General features: G+C 51.6%; 1 pseudogene across 1 annotated transcript in view; it reads right to left on the bottom strand.

The window, feature by feature from the left end:
• The window catches only part of LOC132662065 (small ribosomal subunit protein eS25 pseudogene), an 82,925-nt pseudogene that overhangs the window by 62,561 nt on the left and 7,046 nt on the right, over positions 1–13,318 (bottom strand). The window contains exon 2 of the transcript XR_009602500.2: positions 10,945–11,346. The product of XR_009602500.2 is annotated as a small ribosomal subunit protein eS25 pseudogene (transcript). The remainder of the gene's footprint in view (positions 1–10,944; positions 11,347–13,318) is intronic.

Genomic DNA, 13,318 nt, shown 5'->3' with positions numbered 1-13,318 from the left:
ACCGTCTTGTGCAGTAGCCCCTTGAGTGCCTCTGGGGAACCCCAGGACTCCAGGAAACATGGTTTGAGTCCATAGCCCTGGCAAACCCTCTGGATGGCAAGAGGAAGAAACTGAGGCCCGGAATGGGGAGGTGTCCTCATCGCCCTCCGCAAGTCTCTGCCCGTGAGCCCGTGAGTCTCACCCTGGCCTCTGTGTTCCAAGGATTTTCTAGCCCAACTCCTTGCTGTTCTCTTACTTGTCATGCTCTGTGACCAGTTTGTCTAGTTACGAGCTTCTGTCATCCACAAGACAGACAGTTCCACGGGGAGCTGGCCTGCTCACCACTAGGACCCCAGTGCCTGGCTCAGGGCCTGGCCCATGCTGAGTACTCAGTAACCTGTCGTTGAGTGAATGAGGCACTGACCCAAGGTCCCCCAGCGAGCTGATGGCTGGGCTAGGCCTGCCGCTCACACGGGTCTGGGGCCTCCCACTCAGGCAGAATGGTTCTACCTCAGCCCCATCAGCAACCCCATCATCAGGGAGCACAGTTCCGGGACCCATGGCTGAGGCCTTCACCAAAGGCCTTCATATACGCTGATAGATTGTTTCCAAAGATGGCCGCAAGCCTTCATCCCATGGTGCACGCCTGCTTTCATCGTGTCTTTGCCACACCTCCCATCGGGAGAGATATTCTATTTTCCCTCCCCTTGAATCTGCGTGGGCCCTGTGACCTGCTCAGACCAATAGAATGCAATGGAAACAATGCTCTGGGACTTCTGAGCTCGGGTCTTAAGAGGCCTTGCATCTTCTGTTTGTGGCCTCTTGGAAACCAGGTACCATGTAAAGGAGTCCAGGTGATCTTGCCCCTAAAGTGGCCCCTAAGCAGATATGTCCATAGTCCCATCCCGAGAATCTGTGAATTTTGCTGGGTATGGAGAAGAGTCTTTGTAGACATAATTAAATTAAGGATGTTGGGATGAGGAGACCATCTTGGATTATTGGGGTGGGAAGGGCCTAAATCCAGCAAGAAGTTTCCTTAGAGAGACACATACAATGTAAGGACATAGAGGCCAAGGCCACGTGAAGGTGGAGGAAGAGAGCAGAGTGAAATGACCACAAGCCCCGGAAGCCTAGGATCGCCCACAGCCACCAGGAGCCACCAGTAGAAGCAGGAAGGATCCTCCCCTGGAACCTTTAGCACCTCGATCTCAGACTTTGGCCTCTAGCACCGTGAGACAATAAATTCCTATTGCCTTAAGCCACAGAGTTTGGGGAATTCTACAGGAGCGCCGGGAAACTAATACGGTGTGTTTGTGTGATTCTACCTGGCAGAGACTGGTCAGGTCTATAAAAACCCAGATGTGCCAGCGGGGCGACATTTCCCAGCCTTCCTTGCAGTCAGGCAGTCAGGTGTGGCCGTGTGGCCAAGCTCTTGCCAGTAGAATATGAGTGGAGCTGGCATTCGTGGCCCTCCAGACAGAGCCATTAAATATCCCTGCCCAACCCTCGATGCTTCCCTCTTTGCTCACAGGCCTGCCCAGTGCAGAGGGCCCAAGGGGGCTTCAAGGCTAGGAGATGGCAGTGACACTGAGGCAGAGTCCCCTGTCACCCGTTTGGACTGTGATATGACTGCAAAATAGGCCTTCGTTGTGTTACGCCTCTGATTCGGGGGCCGCTCGTTAGCCTCAAGCCTAGACTGACGATTTCATATCAACAGTGTGTGGGACCTCGGGGACTGGAAACTCCGAGAAGGCAGGACAATTCTCTTTTTGCTCACTGTAAACAGCCCACCTTGGACAGTGTCTGCCTTCCTGTAGGTGCTCAGGAAACAGTTGTCGAATTACTGAATGTATTGCAGCCAGGACCTGGGGGAGAGCAGGAGTTAACCAGGCCAAGGGAGGGAATACGTGTTTCCGGTGGAGGGAGCGGCCTGGAAAGCCCAGAGAGAACACGGTGCATCTGGGAGTGCAAACCATCTGAATGGTCTACGACAGGACGGATGTCCCTGGCTCAGGCTCTGGACATATTTGTTGCCCACGGTCCCCCACCCCACCTCCCGACCTCCCTAGATGCGCCCTCTTCAGGCCCTACCTGACCTGGTTTTGTCTGCTCATGAAGCCTTCGCTCTCGTGGGGTGGGCGGGCCACTGGGGAAACCACTGAGCCTCAGGCCAGGCTCTGTGACTGCCACCCACACACTTATGCCCCTGGGGCCTCAGTTTCCTCATCCATCAAGGAGAAAGGATAATAAGCTTGCCTTATCGGCTTTTGGGGTGGGGTAAGGTGACGGGAGGAGGAATGGGCACCACCCTGAGCTGGGTCAGAGCCACAGTGGGGGCTTCGGTTCAAACAAGATGAGAAAGGGCAGGTGTAAGGCTGTTTCCGGGGGCAGGGTGGGGGGCAACTCCTGAGTCAGCAAACCAGCAGGCCTTGGAGGATGTTGCCGACCTCGTGGCTGTGAGTGGGGGAGGGTGGCTCCCCTTGGAGGCCTCTCAGATATGGGCGGAAGGGTGACCTGTCTGGAGAGATGACCCTGCCAGTGCAAAAGCCCTAAGCTCTCTAAGGGCTCCACCCTCGGGCCAGCATAGGCCCCAAGGTCACCCAGAGACAAAACGCAGAGAGATTTCGTGCTGCTGTGTTCCGTTTCTGCTGCCCACAAGGGCAGAGCCTGCCAGGCCTCTCCCATGCCGTGGGGTCTCAGAGCCAGGAGCCAGAGGGTTCTGGGACCCTTCAGCCCCCCTCCCTGCCTAATACCCTTCGGCCCCCCTCCCCTAATACCCTGCCCCTCTGCACGCGTTCCCAGAACTGCAGAGCACTGTTTCTCAAGCCCTGATCTTTCCATCTGACTTTTGCCCTCAAGGGGCTCACGGTCCTGCTTGAGAGGAAGACAGACAGACAGACAGCGACCAGCTGCTCTGTTTCAATGCACCGTGGAGTAGGAGCTCACGGGGCAAGGTGGTGAGGCAGGTCAAGCAGGAGGCCCTGGTTCCTGGACCAGTGTGCCCCTCTGGGCTTGGTTGCACATCTTCCTCAGCTTCCTGCAGCCTCCGGCCATGCCGGGTGGGACGAAGCTGTGAGCAGGTGAAAGAGACTATCCCGCAGGAGAAATGGGGCCACTCGGTTGCAGGAGTGGGGAAGGCGACGAGGCAAGCAGGGAACACTGCCTCCCCAAGCACCTCTCAGAGCAAGGGCAGCAAATTCAGCTGGAAGGGAGCTCAGAGCCCAACGGATCCAGGCCGTTGATTTTACAGATGAGGAGACAGGCCTTACAGCATGCCGGAACTCTCCGCCCATCCCGGGTGCCTAAACCCCTTTTCCTCAGGGACTGGGGGGCCACCAAACTTAAAGCGTCCAGCCAGTCAGAGGGGCCAGGGTGGGCCCAAGCGTGAGTGTCAAACCTGGGGCCCAAGCCCCTGGCCTGCAACTAACTCGTTGAATATTTTGGGCAAATTATTACCCTCCTCTGTCAAATAGAAAATTCTTTTTTTTTCTTTTTTGAGAGAGAGAGGGAGAGTGGGCGGGGGAGGGCCGCAGAGACGGGGAGAGAGAGAATCCCAAGCAGGCTCTGGCTGTCAGCGTGGAGCCCGACGCAGGGCTCGATTCCACGAACCTGTGAGATCATGCCTGACCTGAGCCGAAATCCGGAGTCGGACGCTCAACCAGCTGAGCCACCAGGCTCCCCAAATGGAGATCTTGATCTCTGTGTCTCCCGGGGCTGAAGGGCACGTCAAGTGCCGGGCGTGGCGAAGCTTTGCAAGTTGTGGCGCGCCGTGTCCTGAGAAGGAACGGTATCGCCGCCCCTTCCTCACCACCCTCAGCATCAGGACAGCAAAGGACTTCAAGCTCCGTAGCCGAACGCCCGAGTTAGAACGCTGGCTGCACCACTTACACTAGCTGGGTAAACTGAGGCAAGGCGCCAACCCCTCTCTGTGCCTTTGTTTCCTCATCTGTTCAATAAAAACAAAACCAGCGCCTCCTCACAGGGTTGTTGTGTTACCCGAGTCAACTCAGGCAAAACACATAGAGCCATCGGTCCTTAGTTCTAGGACGTTCACCTGGCGTGACCCGGGGTGGGTCCCTTCCCTGAGCCTCAGCGGCCTCCTCTGAGAAAGGGGGCACCGATGATAGCATCGGACCGCCCGCTCAACGAAAACCTCGGGACGCCTCAGGCTCAGACCCAGTGTGTCCTCAGCTCACCTTGGCCTGTCTGGGCCCTGGCAGGGCCGTGGGCATTGGGATCCAGGGAAGCGGGCCCAGCCACAGACCAGACAGCTGCCCCGGGGCCTCCCAGGAGCGGTCTCTCCTCCAGTGCCAATGCAGGAACGGGTGTGGGAGGAAGGCCTCTCCTCACCGCCCCCCTCACCGCCCCCCCCTGCTGTGGTTGTCCCTGACCTGTGCGGCCTCACCCCCATGAGGCTGGGTCTCCCTCCTCTGAGCTCCAGACACAACCAGTCAGTTCGGAGCGCTGCTCGGGCCAACGGGATAAGCGCAGCGCCTGGTGACAGCCACGCGGGTGAGCCAGCACCGCGGGAGCTGGCTCGGGGAGCAGAGGTGCCCAGAGAAGGGCCAGGTTAGCCCTTGGAGGGCGGGCAGCGGGAAGGGCTTCCGGAGGAGTGGATAGCAGGGGGGCGTGCTACCCCGCGGCGGCAGGGTTGGGAAGGGCGCGCCAGGCAGAAGGAAGAGCAACGTGCAAGGGCACGGGGATGTGGCACAGCCTACCTCACTGTCAGGCCCAGCCCCTCCCCTCTGTGTGCCCTGGCACAGCTCCGCCTTCCGTCTCCTTTCCTCTGCGGGCCCCGCCTCCCCAGCCAGCAGGAGCTCCCAGAGGGCAGGTGCCTGGCCCTCCCCTTCCCAGGGCAGGCTTCAATCCCGCCAGGGTTGTGGGTGTGTTGCTAGGAACGGCTGGCTGCCAAGGAGCCTGGCCACGGGCTGGGCCCCTGCCTCTGCCCCTGGCTCTGGACACCCTCCCAATCTTTCCACGTCCACCCCCTTCTTCTGCCGTCACCTCCGCCCTGGAGCCAAGCGACCCACCTCTCCACCTTTGCTCGCCCAGTTGCCGCCTTCCGGAACACACACAGACACCATACACAGTGGCTAGACAGCGTGCTTACGTGAAATGTCCACAGACCAGGGGCAGTTAGAAGGCTAGAGTCCAAAGCTGTTCCCTATGGCCACCACTTCACCTTCCCGTGGCAGAAGGGCCCTGGGAACCGGTGTAAATGTTCTATGGGGAGGTTAAGTGAGCTGGAGGCTGCCCGGTGGGCTCCCTGCAGCCAGTGGGGTCCCTGGGAGAGGACACTCCTCCTGGCCAGACTTGTAAGTTGCCCCACCATGGACCCAAACTGTCTTTCCCGTCATCTGGTCCAGGCTGCCAACTCCAAGCTTTCGAAGCATTCCATAGGCAGGACCAGAAAGCTCAATGGTCAGCATATAAGTCAGGATCCTCTAGAGAAACAGAACCAGTATGTGACATATATACATACAGAGATTTATTATAAAAATTGGTTCATTACAGAGGCTACATCTGCAGTTGGCAAACTGGAGACTCAGCAGAGCTGATGGTGTCCATTTCAGTCCAAGTCTGGACCCTTTTGTTCTTTTCATGCCTTCACCTGATTGGACAAGGCCCACCCACATTGGAGAGAGCAATCTGCTTTACTCAGTCTACCAGCTCAAATGTTTCTCTCGTCCAGAAACATCCTCACAGACACACGCTGAATAATGTTTAATCAAATGCCTGGGCCTCCCATGGCTGGGTCAAATTACGCATGAAATTAACCATTATAGTCAGTGGCTCGTCCCCCACTCTCCATATCCCACCTCCACCAGCTTTTATTTTTAATGGTTCTTTATTTATTTTCACAGAGAGAGAGAGAGAGAGAGAGAGAGAGAGAGAGAATCCCAAGCAGTCTCTGCGCCAAGTACAGAGCCCCACACAGGGCTCCATCCCACGAACCTTGAGTTCATGACCTGAGCCAAAATCAAGAGTCAGACGCTTAACCAACTGAGCCACCCAGGCGCCCCTTCCCCCAGCTAATCTTGCCGGCCTCACCTTCAAAATTCATCCAAACTCTGAGCCCCTGCCCTCTCTTTCAGTACCACAGCCTTGGGCTTAGCCACCATCTCCTTGTGGTTTCCTCACTAGGACCACGTGGTTTCCTATCTGGTGGGCCACTTCCAGCTTCGCCCCCCGTGGTCTACTTTCCACATGCGTCCAAGATTATGCCTCTAAAGCTAAAGTCAGAGCCAGTCATTCCTCTCCTCAAAGCTCAGGAATGGCTTCTCTGCTCATGCACAGCAAATCCCATGACTTACACTATCCAAACCATCTGGCTACCTTTCCAATTTGCATCAGGAGGCCTTTCCCCCATTCTCTGTCAGCTCCAATCACACCGACCTTCTTGTTGTTCCTTAAACATATTGACATACCCTCCCACCTCAGGGCCTTTGCACTTACTGTTTGCGATACCTGCAATGCTTTCCTGCAATCTCTGCTTATTAACTGCCACATCTCAGAGGACTCCCCTGACTTGTCCATCTAAAACAGCTCTCCTCACCCCATCCTTCCTCTTGGCACCTTACCCACTTCTTCTGGCCAACATATTTTTTTTTATTCATATTCTCTCTGCCACCAGAATGCCAACTTTACAAGTCAGGAGCATGATATGTTTCATTTCCTGCTGTATCCCCAATACCTTATGCATAGCGGGTGCTCAATTAATAGTTGTTGATGGCCTTAGTGATGATATTTTGGATTTGACACCCAAAGGTAAAGGAAACAAAAGTAAAATGAAACAAATGGGACTATATCAACTAAAAAGTCTCTGCGCACCAAAGGTAACCGTTAATAAAATGAAAATGGAATGGGAGAAAACACAGGCAAATCATATCTCTGATAAGGGGTTAATATCCAAAATGCACAAAGACCTCATGCAACTTAATAGCAAACACAATCTGATTAAAAAATGGGCAGAGGATCCGAATTGACATTTTCCCGAAGAAGACACACAGATGGCCAAGGTGTAAGAAAAGCTGCTGGACGTCAGTCGTCATCAGGGAAATGCAAGTCAAAACCACGAGAAGATATCAGCTGTCACCCCACACCTGTTAGAGTGGCTACCAGCACAAAGAAATAACAAGTGTTGGCAAGGATGTGGAGGAAGGGGAACCCACCACTCTACCCAGTCTCAGGGTCCTTATGAGGGGTCTTCTCTGGATCCTACTTCTCTGGATGGGTGGAAGATCATCTTTTGCTATTCATAATAAGCCCCTTTCAACCACACCTCAAGTCTGTGCCAATGAGGAGACCTTTGGAGGGTGGGGGCAGGGCTGGTTGCTGGAGGAGGCAGCCATGTGATTAGAGGGTTGGAATTTTCAGTCCAACCTCCAGTCCTCCGGGGAGGGGAGAGGGGCTGGAGATTGAGTTCAATCACCAATGGGCAATGATTTAACCAATCATCCTATGTAATGGAACCTCCATAAACAGGTTCTAAACAAAGAGGGGCGCCTGGGTGGCTCCGTCGGCCAAGCGTCTGACTCTTGACTTCGGCTTGATGGTGATCCCTTGGTTCGTGAGATCAAGCCCTACGTCGGGCTCTACTCTGGCAGCGAAGAAACTGCTTGACATTCTCTCTCTGCTTTTCCCCTGCTTGCATGCTCTCTCTCTCTCTCTCTCTCTCTCTCAAAATAAATAAATAAACTTAAAAAAAATCTAAACAATGGGATTTGGGGAAATTCCTGGTTGGGGAGCACATCAAGGTCCTGGGAAGGGTGGCACTCCCCGAGAGGGCATGGAGGCTGCATATCCCTTCCACATACTTTGCCCCATGCTTCTCTTCCATTTGGCTACTCACCTGTATCTTTTTTTTAATGGTTTTATTGTCCCCATATAAATGACAGAGTCAGAAACTGAACCCAGATTTGAGCAAGCCTGAGTTCTCATCCCCAGGCTATTGGTTAAAATGGGCAGGATAAGGGCTCCTATGTGTCTCAGTTGGTTGAGTCAGACTCTTTTTAATTTTTTTTAATGTTTATTTTCTTTTTGAAAGGGGGGGAAAGGGCAGCGAGAGAAGGAGACACAGAATCTGAAACAGGCTCCAGGTTCTGAGCTGTCGGCACAGAGCCCGACACGGGGCTCGAACCCACAAATCATGAGATCATGACCTGAGCCAAAGTCAGACGCTTAACTGACTGAGCCACCCAGGTGCCCCCTGTATCTTTTATTATATCCTCTATAATGAACTTGGGGAAACGTAGTGTTTCTCTGAGTTCTATAAGCCTTTCTAGCAAATTATTGAACTTGAGAAAGAGGCCTGGGAATCCCTGATTTATAGCTGGTCAGTCAGAAGCAGGTGACTACCTATGAATTATCACTGGCTTCTAACATGGGGACAATCTCATGGGACAGAACCCTTCATCTGTGGGATCTGTGCTGAATCTGAATGGTTAGTCTGAGAACTGAATTGTAGGGCACCAGGTTGGTGCCTAAAGAGTTGGAGACTTGTGAGGTTTTTTAATGTTTATTTTTTTGAGAGTGAGCGAGCGAGCGAGCGAGAGAGAAACAGAACATGAGTGGGGAGGGGCAGAGAGAGAGAGAGATACAGAATCTGAAGCAGGCTCCTGGCTCTGAGCTGTCAGCACAGAGCCCAACACGGGGCTCGAACTCAAGCCATGAGATCACGACCTGAGTCAAAGTCGGACACTTAACTGACTGAGCCACCCACGTGCCCCAGAGAATTGTTTAATGTGAGGGAAAATACACACATTTGGTGTCAGAAATGTTGTGAATATAGAGAAACTGTTTTTATTTCAGATAGTTATAAAAGAGAGCTCTTAGGAGACACATGTGGAAGCATTTAAAGGTGAAGGGGTTTAATGCTTACAGACCATTCTCAAAGAATGTCTATCCAGGTGTGTGTGTGTGTGTGTGTGTGTGTGTGTGTGTGTAAATGTGAATGATAAAATCAATGTGGCAAAGATTGGTAAATCGGGGTAAAAGTGTACTATCCTTGCAGCATTCCATAGATTTGAGGTTTTTTTCAAAATGGGAATTTTTTAAAATAACACAATATAACATGGCAAGAGGACAATATATGCCTCCTGATAGAAGAAATGGTACCACGTATGAAACAATCTTGCCAAAAAAAAAAAAAAAGGTCGAGCCTGCATCTTATGAAACTTCTAGATCCAACTCCCAGTACGATCCCCTGGGGACAGAGAAACATGTTACATGACACCACAGGGCTGCAATCAGCGAAATCCAGGCTATGGTGATCCCTACAGGTCAGACAGCCAACCTTTTTTTCAACAAACAAGTGGCAAAGGCAAAAAGAGATGGAAAGGAACTCTAGAGTAAAAGAAATCTAAAACAGTAACCAATCACAGTGTACTATTTAGATACTAATTCAAACTATGTTTTCAATTTTTAAAAATGTTTACTTATTTTGAGAGAGAGCGCGAGGGAGGGGCAGAGAGAAAGGGAGACAGAGAATTCCAAGCAGGCTCCACATTGTCTGTGCCGGGATCGAACTCACAAACCGTGAGATCATAACCTGAGTTGAAGTCAAGTGTTGGACACCAGAAAAAAGGAAAAAAGGAGTCGGACACCTAAGCAACTGAGCTATCCAGGCGCCCCTCAAACTAATGTTTTTAGAAGGACATTCTTGGGGCGCCTGGCTGGCTCTGTCGGTGGAACATGTGACTCTCAGTCTCAAGGTTGTGAGTTTGAGCCCCACACTGGCTGTAGAGATTACTTAAAAATAAAATCTTAAAAAAAATAAATGAAAAGGAAGTTCTTTTTTTTTTTTTAAAGTTTATTTATTTATTTAGAGAGAGAGTGCGCACACGAGCGGGGGAGGAACGGATAGAGAGGGAGAGAGAGAATTCAAAGCACGATCTGTGCTGTCAGCACAGAGACCAGTGCGGGGCCCGAACCCACAAACTGTGAGATCATGACCTGAAAAGGAAATTCTTTATGAAGTATCTGGAACTTTGAATGTTGACCAGATATTTGATGTGAACTGTTCCTTTTTTTTTGGGGGGGGGGGTGGAAATTATATTACAATTATATTAATGGAAAACTCCTCACCTCAGCCTTTAGATTATTCTTGCCTATTGTGGATGAAATGATGCACTATCTGGGATTTGCTTCAAAGGTGAGGGATATGGGGGCTCCTGGGTGGCTCAGTCCGTTAAGCGTCCGACTTTGGCTCAGGTCACAAACTCACGGTTCGTGGGTTCTAGCCCCGTGTCGGGCTCTGTGCCGACAGCTCAGAGGCTGGAGCCTGTTTCAGAGTCTGTGTCTCCCGCTCTCTCTGCCCCTCCCCCACTCATGCTCTGTCTCTCTCTCTCTCTCTCTCTCTCTCTCTCAAAAATAAATGGATATTTAAAAAATTTTAAAGGTGAGGGATATGGATGGGAATGTAGATGAAGCCGAATCAGCCCTGAGCTGAAGCTGGGGGTGGGGGGTGGGGGGTGGAGACTGCCTAATTTTATATTCAAAATTCTGCACAATCGAGAGCTTTGGAGAAGCAATCCTCTCTGTAAGCGGTGACTCTGTGGAGGCAGTTCACATCCGTGCACAGCTCTGCAGCCCGATTCACCCCCCAGGGCGTGAGGCTGGGGGGTACGGGCGACAGCAACAGGCCTGGCAGAGGACCCACAAAGGGCTCTGTCTGATGACAAAGACACTGGTATCAAGATGAGTTTGAAGACTTTGGGCACAATCGTTTTGCAAAACGTGACCAGCCGACAGTGCATGGAAGCCGACATGTCCGTGAGCTAAAACTGCCGTTACCGTTGTTGATGATGCTGAAGGCGCCCCCAGGTGCAGGTTTCCGCACAGCAGAGGACACGGGCTGCTCTTAGGAGGACTCGAGACCCAGAACCCGACCCCAGGAGGCGCAGAGGCCAGGCGGGATGCTTGGAGTTCCAGCCAGGCCCAGCTGAGGTGGGCGGGAACACTTACCTCCGTATATTTGGAAATCTGTGGGCGGTGTTTATTTGCTGGGCAGTCTGGGTCTCTTCCCCTGGGGGTGCTAAAAGCCATGGCCGCCAAAGGACATGAACTGGAGGCGGGTCAGGAGTGGGCAGCTTGGGGTGGGGCTGAGGGCAGGGCAGGGCAGGGCAGGCCCAGTGGCTGAGCCATCGCTGCTGACTCATTGGGATCAGAGGTGGCCTGGCCGTGGAAGAAGGGCCTGGGCAAAGCCACCAACTGGCTGGAGGGACTCGGATAAGCACCCTCCCTCCGCACCTTGGTTTCTACACTTAAGCAGTTGTGCCCAGTGTCAGACTCACCCAGGCACGAATCCTGACTTTGCCACTCGCTGGCTCTGGTGTGGCTTAGTGGCAGGAAGATTCCACTTTCCCTCTGTGAAATGGAAACGATAAGGGGACCAACGTTATGGGTTGTCCTCAGAGGGGGGTGAGGCACGTGCGGAAGTTGGTACGTGGGGTTAGAGGCTCCAGGAGCACGCGGCACATCAAAGCCGCGGGTGCCACTGATGCTGTTCCTTGATGAAGGTCCTTCCAGCTCAAAAGAGATTGAACACATAAACCTTCCATGTAAGAAGACACCATATAATTAACACACAAGAAACAGAGGAATAAAGGAGTAACTTGACGGTGGAAAGCCTGCCAAGTATACCCCAAGCGAGTCCACATCAACAATGATAGGGGATGTGACGAAAATGGTACTTTATTTCTGTGGCCTTCCCCTCAAAAGCCTACAGACCCTATCTAGTCATGAGGAAATGGACGTATCCTAATCGAGAGACATTCTACAAAATACTGACCAGTCCTCCTCAAAGCTGCCAGGGTCATTTAAACACACACACACACATACACACACACACACACACACAGAAAGTCTTAGAAACTGTCACAGTTGGGGCGCCTGGGTAGCTCAGTCGGTTGAGTGTCCGACTTCAGCTCAGGTCATGATCTCACAGTTTGTGGGTTCGAGCCCCGCGTCAGGCTCTGTGCTGAACATCTCAGAGCCTAGAGCCTGCTTCGGATTCTGTGTCTCCCTCTCTCTCTGCCCCTCTCCCGTTCACAGTCTGTCACTCTCTTTTAAAAAACTTTTTTTAATGTTTATTTATTTTTGAGAGAGACAGACACAGAATGCGAGTGGGTTGGGACAGAGAAAGAGGGAGACACAGAATCCGAAGCAGGCTCCAGGCTCCGAGCTGTCAGCACCAGAGCCCGACGCGGGGCTCGAACTCACGAGCTGCGAGATCATGACCTGAGCTGAAGTCGGACACTCAACCGAGTGAGCCACCCAGGTGCCCCATGTCACTCTCTTTTAAAACTAAACATTTTTGCAGGGGGCACCTGGGTGGCTCAGTCGGTTAAGCGTCCGGCTCAGGTCATGATCTCACGGTTCTTGAGTTGGAGCCCCACATCGGGCTCTGTGCTGACAGCTTGGAGCCTGCTTCGGATTCTGTGTCTCCCTCTCTCTCTGCCCCTCCCTCACCTGAGCTGTGTCGCTCAAAAATAAATAAACGTTAAAATAAATTTTTTAAAGAAAAGAAACTAAGGGTATCTGAAAAAGTTTGCACTCTAGTTAATAATAATGTGTAAATATTGGTTAATTAATTGTGACAATTGTACCATGCTAATTAACACTAAGATGTTAATAGAGAAACCTGGGTGTGGAGTCCATGGCAACTCTGTTCGACCTTCACAAATTCTCTGTAAGCCTAAAACTGTTTTATGTTAACAAGTATCAAAAGATAAAAAAGATGAGACAGCATGGGAGGAAATATGTAAATGTCCAAAACGAGGAGATTTGTAGCCAGGGTACATAGGAACTCATATACACGGGCGAAGGAAGGAAATGGAGAAATTCACAGAGAGGAAAGAAACAGGTCAGTACTCACGCGAGGAGGCCTTATATAACCAGAGGAATACAGATTAAAACAATGAATCACCATCTTCTCACCTGATGAGAAACTGGGGGTGTCCAGTACCAATGAGAGCACAGGGAAAGAGTCAGTGTCTGCCAGAGTATGAACTGGTATAATCTCTGGAGATAATTTGGCTATAATTTAATAAAAAAAAAAAAAAAAAAAAAAACATGCGCCTGGTGTACCTGTTGCAGCATTATTAGCAAAAACCAAAATTAGAAACAGCCTTGGTCCGTCGATAGCCTATGATGCTCCCATAAAATAAAATACTCTGCAACAGAGCAAAAGCGTGAGGTTGACCTTTTGCACATATAATGCAATACTCACATTTAACACTGCATAGCGTTCACCGTGTGCTAGCCTCTCCCTCAATGTCATTTTCACAATTCTATGTGTCAATTACCCTTGTTATTCCCATGTTACAGATGAGGAAAT

Source organism: Panthera onca, chromosome D1, assembly GCF_046562875.1.
Source record: "Panthera onca isolate mPanOnc1 chromosome D1, mPanOnc1 haplotype 2, whole genome shotgun sequence".
Taxonomy (NCBI): domain Eukaryota; kingdom Metazoa; phylum Chordata; class Mammalia; order Carnivora; family Felidae; genus Panthera; species Panthera onca.
Note: the sequence above shows the minus strand (reverse complement) of the source record. Positions and strands in the feature narration are given on the sequence as shown.